Consider the following 20,985-nt stretch of genomic DNA (forward strand, 5'->3'; position numbering starts at 1 on the left):
CAGTAATAGACCCTAATCCAACCTCTAATAGACAAGATTCCAGTTCTTCAACTTATTTCACCTAAAGTTTGTCTTTGTGACAGGTAACTTGCTATCTTGGAAGTTCATGGCTTCCCTACATAATAAATATCACTGGCTTAATTTAAATAAGTTAAAAATACTTTGGTTAAACTGGTGAAAAAAGTATATCAGCAGGAGTTCTGAAGTTCTGATGTGAATGAAACAGCTATAAGCCAGGTCAAAATCAATTTAGAGTTGTCACAAAATATGCCCGCTTTAGAATAAACCTTTACGTAAATTCAACTTCATACGTAAATTATATCTAGGTATACAGAGACATGAAGCAAATTTTCACAGATTCTGATTTCATACAAAAGGAAAATAGCATCCATTTCACATAGGTGCAGGGTGTTTCTAAGACAGGAGAAGAACATTGATATCATGCAATTTTCTGAATTTATCTTTTAAGGCAAGAGTCCTCATTTGAATTAATGTTTACTAACTGCAATAAATAGTCCTAACTTCCAAAACACACTCCAAACCCCAAAATTTTAATGGCTAGACTCCATTAACCTTTTAAAAAGAATCTATTTAGTTACTATTTTACATTCTCTGTCTAAGACAAGAGAAGAGTTATCTTGGTAATTTATAGATGTATCTTAGGTATGTCCACACACACTCATTTTCACCAGTAGCCACATATTTTTGCCTTGTTCTCTTTGCTGGCTTCTGGGACTTTGATCCAGAAGAAGAATAGTCTTCTGCTCTTTTTACCTTTTTTTCCTTAGGTCACTCACACCGTCACTTCTGTTTCACATGTTTTTGGTCAAGTAAAATCAATAGAAAAGGGCTTTTCGTTTTTCAATATGACTAGGGTATATAGGCAGCCTTATCATTCAGAAAAGTTTAAAAGATTCTGAATCATCCTAACATTAGATTGTTTTAAAAAGATGAATATGTAGTTCTTAATCTGTTTTGTGCAAATGTATGATGGTGCAGACATATGATGGAAAGTTTACAAGCCAGGATGTAGGACTGCAACCAAACAAGTTTGTTTTGCATGAACAGCTATCAGACACCTCGTGAGGTACATCAAAATCAGAGAAAAGGAAGTCTCGATAGCACAGTTCCTACACCCTAAGGCAACCATAATTATTAATACAACAACTTGGAAAACAAACTTCTTTTGAGGAAAAAAATGATGGAATTAGATTTTGCCCTTTACAGGATACCCATATGTAATGCCTTCTATTATTTGGATACAAAGGCAAAACTTCCTGCAACTCTCTCTCACCCACCAGAAATATAAAAAACAACTGTAATTTTTCTTCTAACTAGAATTTTTTACAGGGTGAAAAAAAAAAGTTCAGTACCTACACTTGGCACTTTTCCTGATACACACATACATGCTTTTCCCCCTTTATCCCTCTAAATCACTGTCAGGCTTTGAACATCACCGAAATAATAAGCGGCCACTTCCTCTAGTTGTCTCTGCTTTCAAAACTGGAAAATAAAGGAAGATAGTACAAAAAAGACTAATGAGTTACTGAGCTATTTAAGAATATGGGCTGAATGTCAGATGCTAAAATCGGATTTTATTCCTAGACTTAAAGAAGGAAAGGTCTTGGGAACAGTTACAGATTGGACAGCCTAATAGCTTGGTATATCCCATGTTCGAATTGCACCCACAGACTAGACTAAAAGCTCTCCATGTAAAAAGACCAAGAGTCTAAAGATCTACAAAGTTGCTTTTTATCACATTCTTTAACCTTTATAATAATACGCTGAAGGGAAAGTAAGAGCCAGACTTGATTTAAAAATGGCATAGACCTTTGACTCTCCTCCAAATGCATGAGAATTGGACCTCTTAAATGACGTACTAGGCCCCTGTTGCCATCTGAAGCTCAACACAGGGGGACCTATTGAAATTTTTCTTAAAGTTTCCTTTCACTTCAGAATGTCAGCATGATACCGTAGTTAACAACGGGCTCTGTCGGAAGTGCAGAAATGCAAGATGTAAGTGGAGGATGTTCACTTACAACCCAGTCTCTTGGCTTGCAGCTCAGTCCATTTCCCATTAGACCTCAAGGTAGGCAATATGGCTCTTCTCTACCTGCTCCAAACCACGGAAGATAACTGCTTTGTAATGAAAGCAATTACATTTAAAATGATGCCATTTTCTATAAACTTGAAGTCATGAGAAGTTGTGGCCATATGTGGTGGTGGTCAGCATTAGGTTCATTCATTAATGTACTTATAGTTTGCTTCAAACACAGGACTGCCTGCAAGAAACTGAAATGTTCTCCTTTAGCTTCTTCTGATTCATGTATGAAGTTCCTGACAGAAATTAGATTACACTGCTCCTAGTTAAAAGGTGGCAGCTCTTTGCTGAAGGACTGGTTGTCACCATCTATTAAACCCTTCTGTTGCACAGTTGGAAGCACCTTAATTCTGAGTTCAGATGAACATATCTCTCTTTCACCAAAGGTTAAACAAAATTTGGGGAACGGTTTGTGGCAAGCATTGACACAAATCTGTCACATTTTAAGCCATATTTTTTTTAATTTACCTCATTTAGCTTTTCCTATTAGTTTCTACAATAGACTGTGACAGTTTGTTAGATTCAAAGCCCTAACAGTAACTCACACAGCACTCTTATGTAAAATGAAAATAATTATTTCAAATAGGTTAAATATATAAAAGAGGTTTTGAGGTTCCCAGATGTGTATTATTCCACACAGGGCTACTGAAAAGTAGCTGTGATCTAAAAGAGACTTTATTTAGCCATGCTTTTGTTTCTCTGCATTTAGTACAGCCTTTTACTTTCCTAGTCAGCAGCATGCCACCTGCTCTTTCATTTCCTCAAAGTAGGTCAGCAGTCAGCCATCAATCTTTCATCTTCATTACAGCTAAATCCTAAAGCCTGAGGCAAATGAACCATTTTAAAGGAGATGCAGTGATAGCTGTGGTATTCTCTCTCTTGTGTTAGCCATTTGTGGCTGAAAAAATACCACAAAATCCAGATGAAGCTAGCCAGCCTTTAACTGGAGAGTAACGGGAACGCAAGCAGTTTTCACAAGGTCTTTCTAAAAATCTGGGGCCCTGTTCCTAAACACAGAAACATGGGTCCAGTCTCCATATCATATACTTATTAAACTATGAATTTCAAATGTTAAATCATTACCCCCTAAACCAAGGCAATTCTAGATATTCAACTAATCAAGTGCCTTAGAAACATCTTTTAATTTTTGGCTTCTGTTTACTCATGCTCAATTTTTAACTATTTTTCTCATGTGTCAGCACTGACATACAGTTTGAATAGTTCACCTCCTCTCCTGTTCTTTAACATTCCATATATTAGAAATAGTAATCATATATCTTCCTGGCATCAATTCTGCAAAATTAAGCAAGCTCTACTTTTTTAGACTATTTTAATAACAGAGGTTTTCATTTTTTTTTACTAGCACAACATTTCTTGCATGTACCTGTTCCTTTATGAGGTCGTTTTTTTATCAGAGGTGACCTGATTTAAAAAAAATAACATTATTTGTAATTTAATAACAAAGTTTGTGGAAATCAGATTTTCTGTCTAATAATTGTACTGAACCTTGAAAGACTTTTGATTTCACAAAGCATTTCTGTTTCTGTAAGTCAATGAAGCACAGTGAAGTTCCATCAAGCACTGGGCAGTTTTCAGAAACAAAGGTATCTGACAATTTCACCAGATACGGGCAATAGCTCACTGATTTTTTCTCAAACAGCAAAAGACAAGGCAGGGTGAGGTAGACAAGAAAGAGCTTTAAAACAACAAAACAGGATGGAAGGAAGCCCACATGAAGCATATGCATGCAAATGCCAGGAGGACAGGGGTGAAGAGAACAGTGGGGGAAGCGTTCACACTTTTTCTGGGAAGTCAGCATGATGGAGCATCTCTTCGAAGTGCCTGTACACCAAAGCATGCATGTAGCATGGAGAACAAACACGTGGAATGTGTGGTTTGTGTGCTGAGATGCAGTAGGAAGGCTCCCACGGCTGGGGTGCTGCAACAAATAAATAGGAAGGAGCAGGCTGGGGAGGGAAAAAGGGAAAGTTGCCTGTTACATGAGATAAAAGTGAGAATACATTGGACTCTGCCTTGGGATGAATGATGAGCCAGTCCAGAGTTTATGTGTTAAGATTAGAGGGCAGAACAAAGCGGTGTATGTTGTGGTTGCTGTTTACTACTGACCACCTGATCAGGAAGAAGTTGATGAGGCCATGTTCAGAAAATGGGAAAAAGGTTCATTTTTGCAGAACCTTATTCTCATGGGGATTTGACCACCCTGATACGTGCTGAAAAAACAACACACAAACCCAGAGATTCTGGAAAACTGTGGACTGCAGTGATGAGAACTTCCTGACACAGGTGTGGATGATCTGATGAGAGGAGGCAGTCTTCTGGACAGGCTACCTAGAAAAAAAGGCAGAAGTGGTGGAGGAGGAGAAGGCTGGTGGCAACTTTTGCTGCTGTGACCATGAGATGGTAGAGTCTGTGATGCTGAAAAGAGGAAAAAAGGAAAATATCATGATAGCAACCCTGGATTACAGGACAGCAGATTTTGCCCTGTTGAAAGATTTGCTTGGAAGGAGATGGTCTTAGAGAAAAGAACAGATCAGGAGGGCTGGTCCATTTTCAAGGATCACTGACTCCAAACATAAGAATGGGCCATCCTACATGGAGGAAATCAAGCAGCAGCAGCAAGGGGCCTGCATGGAGGAACAAGGAACTCCTGACTGAGTTCAGACTTAACAAGGAATTGTACAAGAGGTGAAAGCCTGAACAGATGGAACCAGAGGAATATAGAAACACTGAATGTTCAGGAATGGGATTAGGGAAGCCAAAGCCCATCTGAGGTTAAATCTTGGGAAAGACAGAAAGGGTAACCTGAATGACTTTTACAGGTCTTTCCACAGGAAAAGGGAGATTACAGAAAATGAGGGCCTGCCACTGAATGGGGCAGGGGACCTGGAGACAAAGGACACGGAAAAATATGAGGTACCCAATGCCTTCTTCACCTCAGACTTTACTGTTAAAATTTAGCCTGAGGAATCACAGGCCCTGAAAGAGTGGGAAGGTCTGGAGCAATGAAGTTTTATGCTCAGTTAGTACAATCAAGTTAGGGAACATTTAAATCAAGTGGACGTACACAAATCTGTGGGATCCAACTGAATGCATCCATGTCAGGACTAAGGGAGCTGGCTGATGTCATTGTAAGACCACTTTTGATTATCTTTGGAAGGTCAATGGTGACTGGGGGAGGTTACAGAGGACTGGAAAATCCAAAGATCACTGTTGCCATTGATATGGGCAAGCAGAAGGATCTAGGGAACTACAGGCCAGCCAATCTCACCTTAATCCTTGTGACAGTGATGAAGGGAATCCCACTGGGAACTGTTTCCAAACACATTAAGGACAAGAAAGCAATTTGAAGTAGTCAGCAAGGATTTATAAAGGGGAAGTCCTACCAATCTGATAACCTTCTATGACAAAATGCCTAGCTTGGTAGATGAGGGGAGAGCAGTGGGCACTGTTTATCTCCACTTGAGCAAGGCTTTTCAACACTCTCCCATAACATTCTCAGAGACAAAGAGATGAAGTAGGGATTAGACAAGTGGTCCCTGAGGGGGACTGAAAACTGACAGAACTGCAAGATTCAGGGAACATGATACCCAGCAGCATGATGTTCAACTCAAGTCCAGTCACGAGGGGTTTATCCTAGGGATCAACGCTGTGCCCAATACTGCTTGTTAATGATGTCAATGAGACAACAGAGTGCTTCCTCAGCCAGTTTTCAAACAATACAGAGGTAGGAGGAGGCACTGATACACCAGATGGTTGTGTTGCTCTTCAGTGGGTTGTTGAGAGGCTGGAGATCTGGACTGACAGGAATCTCCTGAGCTGAGCAAAGGGAAATGTCAAGTCCTGCTCCGGGAAAGGAAGAACCAAAGATACCAACCCATTCAGGCTGGGTAGTGTTTGGCTGGAAAGCAGCTTTGCAGAAAAAGCCCTGGGGGTCGTGATGCAACTGGCCTTTTCCACTGCATACTAGTTCCACTTCATTCTCCTTAATTCTTGTATTTGAATAAACTAGGTGTGATCATTTCTATTCACATTTTCTACACCACTGAAGACTTCATACTTCCCTGTCCTCATCCATCTCTCTTCCAGTCAGCAGTCTACCCCAGTCTGTTCCTTGGATGGAGGCTATTCCACACTTCTCAATCATCTGCATAGCTCTGTATGTTTTCCATCGAAGGTAGGGAAGTGTGCTGGAGCTGTATACAGTGAGGTATAACTGGATTTATAAACTGGCATAGTATTGCTTTATGTTTTGTTTTCTACTTATTAGAATTCCTTACACTTGGTTTGCCTTTTGACTCCTACTGAGCATCAAGATGACATTTTCTTATAACTATGTCCTATTGTATCAAGATGTCACCATGACCAGGATTTTATTTACATTCAGTTCTACCTTTTATTCAGTTTTCACTGAAAACGGGAATCTTGCTTGTGATTTCAATTTATGAAATCAGTGTCACAGTGACTTGTGGAAATTACTTGTCAAAGTTCATAATTTCAGCAGCTGAAATAATTACTTTGATAATTTCTGATATTACTCTCATTTCAGATTAATTAAAATTTTATGAATTTATTAAAAAACCCAAACACTGTCAAATTAGGAAACATACGCAAATTATTACACCTTTGTTCCTGAAGTGATCTTTTCCATCTTGCTCCAGCCTAGTTCCTTTGTAATGCCATTTCTTATAATCTTGTTTGATGATCTGCCATCACACACACATTTCCATCCTGAATGTGTCTCCACAGTGCTTTAACTGGCTGTTTTTTCTTCTATATTAGTATATGCAAATGAAGAGTATGAAAAACACTTTGTCTCAAAACTTTGCTCACAGCATTATTGTAAGATTAGACCCAATGAAATCATTAAAGATATATGCCTTCAACCTATATAACAAGTCTGAAGAACACCTTGACGTTGGGAGCAAGGAATTTTCATTTTGCTTTCATCTGCTGCACAAAGTTACGTGCTAGCTCAACAGTATTATTCCAAATAGAAAATTCCATAGTAAATTACTATCTATTATTAGCCCTATAGATTTATGATGTAGGTGTTCTGTTCCACTTTTATTTTCAACAGTCCTACAAAATGAGAGAGGACTAATCAAAGCTGTAAGATCAAAATTCCTTTTCTGCAGAGATGTAACCAGCACACAGAAATATGTAACAGGGCAGATATCCAGCTTTTCACCTACCACAATCAGAACCATGAGTTGTTTCAATGATGTTTAGGTCCTCTACCATTCCATAAGAGATTCTTGAAACTTCCATGAGCTAAAAGCCCACACATTCAAGATGGTCAGAAAGCAAAACAGACTCCCTGTTCTCTGCCTCTTGGAAAAATAGGTGTACATCAAGTTATAGAAATGGGAAAAAAAAAAAAAAAAGGACTTACTTAAGTGGACATGTGGCCATCAGAGTTATTCCTGACCAGATACCAGAACTGAAACATCAACAGTCATAAATAACACATACATTCATTCATACAGATATATGTACATCTATATACAACATACTGAAATAAAATTTAGAGAAGCATTTTTTCAAAAATATGTGCCTTTTGTAGTATCTAATTCTGTAATACACATCAAAAAAGATTCTTCCACACTGCCAAGAATTACACAATATTTTATTTGTTAATGAAAAAAGCAGGCATAATGATCTTAAATTGTAAGAAGGGCATTTCCATAAAATGAGGACTCTAGCCTCATAAACCCTAACCTGATGTAGCCATAGTAATAAAAGAATGATCAACCGCTTAGAAAGATTCTCTGATCTCTAACATTCTTGGGTCAGATGCTGCGTGAGAAAGCAATAAAAATATCTCTGAATGAATGGAAACTGTTGAATAAAATGACAATATTAAAGAAATCAGTACACCATGGCACTTAAAACCAAAGTGTTATTTGAGATAACAAGGAGTCTCTTATAATATAATTATAGTAAGGAACTTGCTACAAAAAAGTTTTACATTAGAGTAGAAATGATATGAGAAAAAATAGGATTTCTAATACAGGTTTTAGAGACAAACAGCTAAAAGACAACATTGAGTTTCTTTAAATGTACCTGAAAATCAGAAAATTGGATCCATGACATTGCTGGACTTAGGTGAGAGGTAAAGATGAGAAAAGAAGTAAATTTCAGCATTTTCTGGTGAAGAACCTGTTGACAAAATTTCTACACCTGAACATTCTTTTCAAGTAACAGAGATTAACTACTCCACCAAGATTTAGAAGATTTTAAATAAAATGATACATTAAGTATTCATTATATGACGTATGCCCAGAGATAATACTGTTGTTTAATAAGCTAATAAAAAATGTAGTTTGACAAAAACTGACAAAAAAAGTCTTTTCATGCAAATTGCTTTTAAACCAGAGGGCTGAAGGGTAGTAAGCACTGCTCCTATATTTTAAAGGCTGTAAGGGATATGGTATGAGAACAATGTCTAGGAATACAAAGAAGCACTTATACAAACTGTGAGATGACTGCTCTCACACAGGGATAGACTTAGATGGACTTAGACACAGACTTCACAAGCAGTGGTGCAGGACAGGTAGGCAGCTGCTACAGGTCATAGAAGCACTCTTGAGATGCAGTACTCTTGCTGCCTACTTAGCTTATACAAAGAGGAGACAATGTGTGCTGTGTAGACTACCATTAAAAAAAGACAAGACAGGGAGGGCTGCCAGGCAGCTACAGCTGTGAGGAGTTGGTCTCTCTCATTATGAGGTACTATTTCCACATCTCTCTGGCATACAATCAGTGTCAGCAGCACTTTCCCGGGTCCCCTCCACATCTCTGACTCTCAGTTACCTTTGGCCAGCATCACCTTCCCAAATTCTGCAAGACCTTCATCCTAGGCCCCATCCCACCCTCGTCCACTAGGAGCTGGCTCCACCACTTCCACATAATTAAGTTAGTAAACATCTGTATTCAACTCTTACCATAAACCATTAAATCAGGTCTTACTGGGAAGCTTGTCCACAAGCATGTTAACACCAGCCTGGAAGTACCTAAACCATGGCCACCTGCAGTCAGGTCATGCCAGTCTTTAATAGCTGCTCACATGTAGGTACTGATCCAAAACTGTGCTGACCCAAACCACGAGTTTGCTGTCCTTTCACACAATCAGTTTTATCAATGACCTGCAGATTATGGTAGTGAGAGTGAGCATGATGTAAGATTTGGTAAGCATGAGAGTTCATGGACACAGGCAGGAGAAAGCCTTACAAGAGGGAGTAGAAGGCATGCACTTCCCAGAGTACACATGCAGCTGCTGGAGGTCTAAGAACAAAGACAGTTTGGAAAGTTGACTGTAGGGTGACTCAGGCCATTATAAAGCAAAAAGCCCCCAGTTTTATAGCTTTTAAGAATATATATCTGTCACTGAAGCACTGCTAATGCATATTGGTCCCATTAACAATGTGGTTAACAGCTATTACGTGTTTCTTCTCTTTTCTCCAGGGAGAGAAGACTATACAGAAGGATGTTTTAAAATAAAAATACATATGCATAAACACATACTTCTGGATATTGATGCTGGAGAGAGCTAATTCAGAAACAATCCTTGCTTTTATAGGAGTGAGGAGATTTGTGATAATCTGCAATTTCTGTAGAAAAGTTCATTCTAGTGTTTGGCAGATCCCCAAAAAGATTTTTCTCACTTATATATGAAATATACATTTGAATTTTTTGACTATGCCTATCACAGAAGAAACAACTTTACCCTCTAAAGTGAAGCAATCTTTACATACATAAAATACAGGCAGACAAAGGTCTTGATTTACTGCTGTATGGGAAACTCAAGAACAGAACGGACTAAGGCACTTGCAGTAAATGTCCTGTGCTGGGACTAGCAGGTTTTTTAAATAGTTTTTCCGAATATCTATATTCTCATGTCCAAATATATTGAATTGAGATTTTTTTTTTTTACAGATGATAAGGTACAAACAACTAGGACTGCATTGCTTTGCCAGGGTGGGACAGAGTCTTCAAGGTTTGGGTACAGATATGGTATAGTATTACTTATGGCTGCTGTCCTGTAAGAAATCTTAGCAACAGTGAGAAATCCAGGAGAACTAAATATGTAAGTGAAATGACCTGTAGAGCATAGACATAAAGTGAATGGCTTTGTGTATGGAAGTTCTTCTTCAGGCCCGCTCCCCACCAGCATAAAGTCTGGTTTACATGGGTAAGTTTCCAGCACTCTGCCACCTGCTTATTACCTGTGTGTATGCCCGTGCTGTCTAGCTAGTTCACTGAGTGTCTCCCTGTGTATGCTAGAAACAGGAGTGCTCCATGTGGCACTTTGCCACTGAGTATATCAGTATCTATTAAGTTTGAGCAGCACTAAAGTGGTTTCAGTGCAAAGCCAAGGCGCACCTTTTAGATGAGAGCATTATTTCATGGTCAAGCACTGCCTAAAGATCTTGTGGCGGGTGACTAGATGGCTTCCTTATCCCCATGCGCAGCAGGACCGATCCATTGCTGCCATTAAAGCGTTTCACTACAAGGTCTTGGCCAGAAGACCAGTCACGACATTCCAGATGAACGATGCTGACTATAATTACTTCTAATAAAAGCTGAGGCTTGCCTTCTCAATAAGATTGCTCATGACTAGCCATATAGTTTTAAAGGCTTACCAGGATACCCTAGGTGTGTCTTTTCAGTATCCATCTATTAAACATTTGAAGGAACAAGGGAGTATTCTTCTCCCAAAGAATCATTAATTACATTAGATGATTTGTTATCCTAAATAGCTATTTTAACATAGAATTTTTTATCTTCAGAGAAGTCTGATAGAAGGATTTTATTGGTCTCTATTGCAGTCTCAGCATATTCTTGCAGTAATTCATCATGCTTCATTTAATCTGCATCAGCATCTGCTTCCTGACATAGGCATTAAAGTCTGTCTTTCCCTGTACAGTGGTGTTCGCTTCCACAAAACAACAGAGAGATGTTACAGGGCTAGAAAGGGCTGAACATTGACTACCCAGGATATAATGCAACAAGGAAGATGAATACATTCCTGGAGTCTGTCTTCTGGAAGTTTTTCTTAATCGGGCTGTGGTGTTTGATGGAGGGAGAGTTTCCTTGTCTTTCTTGCTTCTGATATTACGAACAATTCAAATCATTGACAAAAGAGTGAAAAATATTCCTGTCTGGATTATAATGCCCCCAAATCTTGACACAATATGCAGTTCAAGTAAAAATGTGTCCAGAGATCCCTCAGAGATTTATCCTTGAAAGAACAAGGAAAACATGTGAGGAGATGAGCTGCTAAACTCTTGCAAGTGTGGCACTGCTGAACAAATGCTGAAATATCCTAAAGCCAGGTATGTTGCTATTTGGCAGTCAGGAACTGACTGCCAAAAAGCATCAGTGTTGTCCTAAACCAATTCTGTAGTTGTTTGCAGCCTTATAAGGAAGCATAAAAATCAATGCTAAGTTTGGCTCTGGCTTCAGCCTTCAGAGAAATAAATCTGAACAAATGTATCCTATGTATTTGAAGTTTAAAGTGAAGAAGTGCTATTGGATCTAACACATACTGAGCCTCCTCAGCAAACAAACAAAACTGTCACAGTGTCTTCTGTGTGAACCAGCAAGATATCACTGATAGATGGTATGCCTGTTGCTTTTGATAGTGATTAGGTTTTAAATCATTTACTGGTAGTCTCATGCTATACACAGCAATCTCAGTAGTGTTGTTACCAAAAGTGGTAAATGGCTGCTTTTAATCCATATGTATGTAATGACTTTACTGGTACTAGATATCTGCCATCTGATTTCCTTTTGTCCAATAGTCTGTTTCTCTTAGGACTGGGGATTATACCTCGAAATCCCAAAGGAAGAAAGAAAAATAATCTGGATTGCCAAATGTAGTGGAAAGGATGGGTCCTGTCAGGTACCTATGGTAGCTGAGTCCTCAGAAACGGAGGAGCTACAGCAAAGTGTTAGCAAGGTAGTAGCAACATGCCAGAAGTGTGACTACATAACAGCAGTACAAGTAACAACTATTACAGGTTTAAAAAACACAGTATCATGCTTCTATATTCCAGAGTAATACTTCCACTCTAAGAACCGTAATTCCCTACTAAAATCAGTGTTGCTCAACAGCACAAGCAGGAAAATATGCAGATGAAAATGTTGAGGTTAATTGAATCTAAAGATCTGTGAGGAAAGTAACTGAGTGGGCCATATGATGACAAATAGAATTTGATATCTCTAACTGTAAAGCCATTTTCACCCAAAACCAGGGGAACTACTTACACATTTTCTCAGGGTCTTAATTAGTGCATGGAAGTGATCTGGGAATCACTTTGACAGTAAAGTCCAAAATTTTGTTTAATGGTGTACAACACTGAAAAAGAATACACTAAATATAAGGAACAGGATAAATAATAGATAAAACCATTACACAGATCTTCTAAAATATGCAATATTAGTCATCCTAACTGAAAAGGATGCTTTAGAGTTTGTATGTCATAGGAAAAAGAGCTTAATAAGATAGAGACTGTCTACCAAAGAGAAAAGAGGAAAATAAGGTTGTACAGTAAACACACAGATGTATAATGAATGGTACTGCAAAAATAGATGTGGAAGATCCAACTCTTTTGTCCCTTAAAAGAAAAATAATATGTTCAATAGGATGGAAAAGCAACATTTCCAAAACCGAAAAAGGAAGTTCTTCACACAGTGCCAAGTTAGCAGTTACACTGGACTGTAAAAAGTTAGCAAGAGTCAAAACCAACTGACATTTATGGGAATAACAAAAGTATTCAAATAGTGAGCATATAAAACAGTTATGAGATATACGCAATCGTACATTTGAAGTCACTACTCATTATGAACAATGGCTGAAAATTTATCAATGACAGATGAAGGCTCAGATCTGCACTACATGTTTCCAGCACTCACCTCTGAAAGTATTTGTGCCAGTCATTGTTGCAAACAAGCCAGTGAACAAGACAAATTACAAGCCCTGTCAATGACAGTGGTTCCTATGTTCCTGAGGTTAGGAAGTAGCATTTATTGGGGAGTGAATAATGGAGCCAGAACCAGAATTGGAATTACTTACTGAAGAGGAATAAATACTAGTAAGCTTCATCTTATTAAGTAGCTGAAGCAGCAGCCATTCATCCTGCCATTTTGGAACTGACCCTGCCCTATTTCTTTATTTTTGCCAATTTGATACGTGTTTCCATGGGAACAGAAGCAGGACTAGCTACCAGCTGAGTCAATCTCAGCTGCTGGCTCCCACTTCTCACGTTTTGTTCCGTTTCCTTGGAAACTGCTGTCAAATGAGAAAGAGAAGTAAAGCAGATTTTGCACTTTAATATTTACTCTCTCTTTGGACCTGCTCTAGATCCTCTGGGTCGGCGGAAGGTTTACAGCTGACTCTAATGGCCATTCATTTTCCTCCTCTCTGGAATGGCTGCCAGCCACCAGTGGGCCCCAGCAGATGCAAGTAAGAGTTCTCAGTTTCAGCTACTGCTGGCGGGCCGCCTGCTGTGAGCTACAATGGCAGGGTTTGAAAGCAGGCTACAGATTTCAGGAGACATTTGGCTCCCACAGTCTGTAATATTTCAAATTGGAAGGAAAGAAATTAAATTTATTTAAAAAATAGTAGGGGAAACAGATGGGTGTAATGATATTTAGAGAACAAATTGACTAACAAGATCTGACCTGCATTAGGCTGAACACCCTCAGAAAATACTTCAGCCAATTATATTCTTCATTTCATAATATACGTTTGACAAAGTTCTCACTAAGCCAGCTGTTAGCTGACTGAATAGCCCAACAGCACAATGTAAACAACGCTCCCTAAACACATCTGTTTATGCATATATACATATGCAGAAAGAGAAAAGAACGTGATCTGATTGTTTCAAAACAGCGAAGAATCTGCGTAAATCTACTTGAGCACATGAATTTGAATCAGACATCTTTACCAATTCCAGACCTATGCAACTCCCATATTTTTATCATGTGTATGCAAACACACACACGCACCCTTCTCCATATATAATTTTGGGCCAGGGTATTTTCCAGTTCTTACAGCAGCATTGTCATGACTGAAGATGAATATTAAAGAAAAAAATAATAATGAAGAATATATTTAAAAATTGTATTAAAGAACATAAAAGAGCCCTGGAAAAGCATGTAGGCAACTAATCTATGGCTTAAGTAAAATTTTCTATGAAAATTATACTCGATCTACATCTGTGCAATTAAATCCCAATTTTCACATATATTTTGTTGAAAAATGTAAAGAAAAATCTATTTCACAAGACAAAAGGCTGTCCTAAAGAAAATATTTATATATGGTGGCCTCTGCTTTTAGTTAACTAGTCTAACTATTTGGGTACAGTACCATGTTCACTTTGGACATGCATGCTTTTGAGGGAAGAGGTTAAAGAAATTTTAGCAGATCTAATTGCTCACAATTACATAGATCGTTGTTGATAAATAATTCTTTGTTTTACTAATCATTGTGTAAATTAACTGAAGCAAGGAGCCTAAAGTTCCTCCTGAAGGACAGTTCATGATGAGAACTAGCTAAAACCAACTCTATAGTTTGGACAAGGATCAAGGAACAACAGAGTCTGTGTGAAGAGAGAAGGTAAAAATTTCAGAGTGAGGGAGACTACCAAGCCTTCATCCCCACGACACCCACCAAGAGGCACCACGCAAGCGCAGCTGGGAGGGATTTATGGAAATGACTTCTTGGAACTTATTTTAATATGAAGCGGGAGTAGGTTATGAATATGTATAGGCATATTTGGAAGTCTTATGTATATGCAACATTTGATTACATAAATTGAGGCAAGTTGTTGCCCCAGGCACGCACGGCTTTGGTGACAGTCACCGACTCCACCCCCACCCCCACCCTCCGCTGAATAAACATACCTACTTTACAATCTGATGAGATTGTGGATTCTGATTCCACATGTCACTTTTACTCTTCCTTTTCTTTCACACCTAATATATGAACTCCTTCCTGAGTTTTCTTTATCTCACATCTCAGTTATGTTCACAAACTCTCACTTATCAGTGGCCTGGCATTCCTATTGTGAGTAACTTCTAGAATCATATATTTAGTTGCATTCACATACAGTCCAAATAATATCTGTGGAATATTCATTTCTTCAGGTACTACACTAGGAGCAGTCTCACAGAAAAGACAATCAGAGATCCAGGAACAACATTTCTTCCAGTCTTGTTGCACTTTCATCCATCCACCAAGAATATACTCAACATTGTTGGGCATCACAGAGTTGTGTCAAGTCAGCTAACATTGTGATTTTGTTCTGGGTTAGTTATTTGAATGAAAAACTTAGGCAGTTGTAATTGTTTTAAGTCTTATCCACAGAGATGTAAGACATCTGAATTTACCTGGCCTATTTATTGGTTTCCTTCAGCTGAACTTAAAATCAAAACCTAAGCTCCCATTTTTCTCTTTATCAGTAAGACTTCACATGGCAAACAAGATAATAATCCTTAGGTTTGCTGCTGCAGTTGCCATCAGGAAAGACCATTTTCTGGAATAACTTACTAAACCTTTGTCATCTTATCATTCACTTCCTCTTCCACTGAACAACACAGGTCCCAGCACAGAGACTGGGACTTGTCCTGAAGGACTCTGCAGGCTACACCCCTCCTTCCTGGAAAATGAACTTTTATTTATTTCTTAATTCTGTTTCCTTGTTCTAAAGAATTTTATATCCATTTGAGAGTTTCTCTCTTATTCCATGGCTGTTTAATTTCCATGACAGCCTTTGATGAAAGAAATTGCTGGGTCCTTTTTGGAGACCTAGCATGCTGTGTCAGCTTCCATTCATATGCCTGCTGGCTTCTTCAAAGGACTTCACTGAGTTTTTGCATGACTTGTTCCCTCACAAGTGCCATGTCAACTCTTCCTCAACATAGCATATCGACTTCTAATTCCACTCCTGATTATGATTTTTATAAGCTGGACTGCTACAGACATTAACTTACAAGTTTGAGGTTTCCACTCCATCTTGAAAACATGGCAAGTCATTTGCAACTTCTCACTCAGATATCAAAGCAGTTTTGAGCTAATGATTACACACTGCTGTCAGTAGTTTAACTATTACTCCTTTGAATTGCTTTAGAAAGTCTGGGAGAATAGTCTGTTTCCACTGATATATTTCTGATCAGTTTCTCTATTCCTACTGGCAACTACAGTCACTCCTCGGTGAGTTCATCAGAAGGGTTCTAGCACAGCAAGCTCTACAAGCTCTTCCACAAAGAATTTTGCTAAATAAAGCAGCAAAGCAATCATTTAATCATACTACACAGCCTTGTTTTCTGCAAGTAATGCTCTTACATTCTGATCAAATACTGTCCCCAAAGATTCCCTGGCAAACTGCTTGCTACCGATATTTAGAGAAAGATTTATTATTAATTTTTTTTGCTTTTTGCAAAATTTTTTTTTTAGACTGCTTTACTGTGTTCTATATTTAACTTACCAGACTTTATGAAGCTTTCTATCCTCATTTGGATACAACTTTGTTTTTTTGAAGGATGTCTTCCTGCTGTTTCATCATGCTGAGTCTCTTTTTCAAGTCTTACTTGCTGCATGGCATGCCTTTACTTTGTCTCTCCAATATGATATTCTTAACACTCTCTAGGCCACCTGCAAAGATTTAACTCTCTACAGTGTCATCTTTAGTGTCTCTTTAAGAAGCTTCCTCAGTTTTATGTTGCTCCCCTTTCTGAAGCTGACTACCACTTCACTGACCTTTTTTGGTTGTTGCTTCTTCAAAGCCATCAAAGCTAAGAACGATCTGTCTGCAGTTACAGAAAAGTCCTTCAGATATCAACGCTTCAGAACAGATTCTGTATGCTATTCAGAATGAATTCAAGGGTTAATTCTGTCTTTTTGGATTTTCTAATTTGTTGAATTACAAAGCAGTCATCACTCCTAAATAAGTTAGTCTGAGCATCACATTTGTTGAGTTTACACAGCCATTTTTTGCTTTTGCAATGTTTATGACTCCCTCAACATACCAGTCAAAGCTGACCTGACTTGTTGGTTAGCAATATGTGTCCGATAGCATACTTACACACTTGGAATGCATGTTAATTCTGCCTCACTCACTGCAATGATTAATTCATTAATCTGAATTGACTCCAAATTTTCTTCAACAGACTGCACTACTCAATTTTTCCTGCCTATTGACATTTTTGTTATAGCAATGTCCTCATATAAAGTTGGGCATTCTTAGTTTCCACACTTTATTTCTACATCAATGCTACAAGGCCAAATAGGATGTGTCTCATCGATCTGTTTTTCTCTTCTGTATCTTCTAAAATGGCACTTTGTTCTAGGTTTTTTTTTCTCCATTTCATGTTTATTACCATCCCAGGACAATTCAGTGTGAAACCTTAAATACTGGTACTCCAGATTCCAGAATGAAGTTTATTTTTAAATAAAGGTAAAGTTATCATAAGGTTGCATAAGAGGAAACATTGCAGAGGTAACTACATAACTGGCATTAAGACATCAAGAAATGCAAAGGTTGCTGCCCTAGATCAACAGGTTTTAAAATTCTACTAGAAATATTGGCATCCCATATGCAAAGTATTATTTCTATCGAGTCTAATGCAAGATCTTTTTAGCTTGGGAATTATGAAGTCTAGTACTTCTCCTTTAGTATACAAGTTCTTATTTATTGAACATTATCATTGGTTACCTTTGAAGGCCACAGTGATTCAATTTGTGTCATAGACATTTGTGTTGGGAGAAGACAAGCCAGTAACAGGCTTTCAAGCTAAACTTTAGAGCCAAACAATTACTACACCGTTGTATTATGAGCAACAGGTGAGTGTGACTGTATGTTTACACACAGACTTACTGAACTGCAGTAAGTACCTAACTGAATTGTGATATGGCTATTGCACAAGGAGAACATATTCCACTTTGTAAAGGATTTTGCTGTTTCAGATTGTGGTTTCATTCCAATGCAGGTGTATCAGTGAGCAACTGAAATTAGAGCAAGCTGGTTTCCTATATACTTTTTGTCTTGTGGCTGGATTCTTTGCGTCTAATAAAGTATGAAGATCCCCTATAGCATGTAATTTATAATGTTTGTCTTTATACAGAGGGGTAAACTCACTCTGCAACCTTCCTCTTGGTGGATACACTACCAGAACCCACAGCTGGCTGTTTCCATCAAATCTGTAGAAGTGCTACATCCTTAAAAGCTGTATCTGCTCTGTCAGGTTTGACTGAAACTGGCAAACAAAGTTTGTTGGGCAGTAGAAAAAAAACACAAAGAGCACCCTTGCACATAAACATTGCCATCTTAAGAAAGCAGAACAAAACCCAGATGGCTGGGAAAAGGTGCTAGAGCCTTGCCACTGGGGTAAAGTTCTTCCACAGCTGCATACACAAAAGCACTGTAATTCCTCATGGCCTGTCAAGCCCAAGAACCCAGCTGGCAGGATGGTGAGGGAGGATGCACTCCAGTTGACACAGCCAGGAGAAACAGTCTGGCAGGAACCTACTCGAAATCTGATCATGTCCACAGAGCACTGTGACTATAACAAAGAAGGTGAATTGCGATCTAAAAAAGCAAGTTCCAAGTTCAGCCTAGGAAGAAGCTAGTGAGAAAAAAGCAATTGGTCTCTTCACTGGGCTGAAACTTTAGCAAAAAGAGAAATGTTACAGCTAGTGCAACAAGCAAACCAGATAAATAGAGATAATTATATGATTAATTCCCATTTTTTACATTGCTGCTTGAAGTTAAGCAACATTTTGTGTCAGAAAATACTTCTATGTTATATGAAAATCAAGCCTACAGTACTCTATATAAAGTATACATGGGTGAAAACTTACAGGTCTTCTGCAGATCAGCATACAGCTAAGGAAATTTTAAAGTGGTCCCTGCCTTTACCTGTAACCTGTTTGATTTTATCCAAGGACTACATTGTCTATATATCATATATCAAATAACTGCCCTACAGGTGGTTGCATGGTATAGATGCTTTTTACATCTCAGCCATTAAAACTTTTAACTTAGTCTCTTATGGAAGCTATAGATGTACTTTTCATAAGGATGCCTGACATTTAGAGTCAGGATGCCAGAAGCAAGTCTGAAAGCTGACAGACCCAACATCCCATCTGATACCTTACTTCTGTCAGGGGCAGAGTCACCACCAGTGCCTTCACTTCCCTTTGCATTTTTAGATGTAGACTGCCTGTCCTCAGCTTTTAAGGCACATATAGCTTGACTTTACAAACAATTCTGGAAAAGGAGTCTGAATTCTTAAAAAGTGCTTGATAATTCACTGGCGTTGGTATTCAAATAAACTATTTTGTGAATAATGCCAAACAGCAAAGGACACTGCCAGTTTTTAGGCTCCACGTCTTGGTTTCTTTGATAGACTTGTTTATTGAGACACAGTTAAGAGAGGACCACCTTATGGTAGCCAAATGCAGAACATCTACATAGGAAGCTGATGAGTATTCATAGCTAAAACAGCACTCAAACAGTTCATTAGCTAGAATGACTGATTGTGTTCATAACTTTGGAGCCTACATTTAGTTTAGTTTCTATCACTTGATTCAACTTTAACTGAAAGAAAATACGCCTTTAAAATTATTTCATAGAAGCAAGTGGGACAAGGAATATATGAGACAGAGTATTGCTGAAATAAGGCAGAAACTGGCCTCCAGTAGTGTTTACTATGGTGGTAAGTGCTTTTCAAACATGCAAAAGGTAATACCTGCTCAGGCAAACTCAACTACCAATTAAAGAATTCACCATTGGAGAATGCACTTAACCTCCCTAAAATTTAAAAAAGCAAACTATAATAATAATAATCTAATTTAACAAGCAAATACAACTGTCATTTGCCTTTACTCAGGAGTTTCTGGGACCTGAAGAGGTGTGTTTCAGGAAAGCAAACTGCAGTTCACCTCACTGCTTTTACAAGATAAAAACATGTACAGGATTTAAATGACTAAATTTGCTTGCATAATACTTTTATTTCCTTCCCTCCTCAAATCCATTAGCTTAAAAAACATTCTGGGAATTTATAATAATAGCTAAGAGCACTTACAGTCAGTTTAACTGAATTCTATCCTGAGTGTTCAAAATATTACACATCCTTGTGTGTGCATTCAATGAATGTGAGTTTACATGGCCTTACATAGTTTCCAGAGAATTTAAGTTCTGATACAAAGTTCAGACAACTGGTTTGCAGACCTGTGGACTAGATAGCACCGAATGTGGGACAAACACACTGAATTTTTAGTGGTATACACTACACGACCAAGGAATACACTGATAATTCAGATGGAAATTGCAACGATTTAAAAACCGCAATAAACATTATTTTTCAAATATATGGTACTTATGTTTTGGTAACTTCACAGTTACTGCTGCTCTCTGCAGAAATTTCACTAAGGTAATTCTGATAAGACCAGATGTCAGGATGTTTATTTATGGCTTCCCTCTGATCAGGGAAAAAAGTAAAAGTCCTTCTAACTCATTCACCCACAGCACTGAAATGAGCATTATTTCAACTGAAATTTGTGACTACTCATCCATCATAATATATTTGGTTTTAAATGAGCAGTGAAACCATTAACAACATTGGCAATTGAAATATCAGTTGCAATGCAGTAAATGCAGAAGTGAAGCAAACAAGTCTATCGACAAGCTGCTATTGTTTCAAGCTCTACAAACACAAAGCAGAAGTGTCTCCACAAGACAAGTTTCTGTTACATTTTTCATTTTTTATTGACAACTATAGTAACTGGGGAGTCTCTTAAAAAAACGTTCAAATGCTAGGGAATGACTGAGAAGTATGTTTTCAGACTCTAAAATGAT

The 20,985-nt window shown here is 38.2% G+C and overlaps 1 protein-coding gene across 5 annotated transcripts in view; it reads right to left on the bottom strand.

The window, feature by feature from the left end:
* The window catches only part of GABBR2 (gamma-aminobutyric acid type B receptor subunit 2), a 502,330-nt gene that overhangs the window by 133,289 nt on the left and 348,056 nt on the right, over positions 1–20,985 (bottom strand). The window lies entirely within an intron of this gene.

Source organism: Falco punctatus (genome assembly GCF_963210335.1).
Source record: "Falco punctatus genome assembly, chromosome: 3".
Taxonomy (NCBI): domain Eukaryota; kingdom Metazoa; phylum Chordata; class Aves; order Falconiformes; family Falconidae; genus Falco; species Falco punctatus.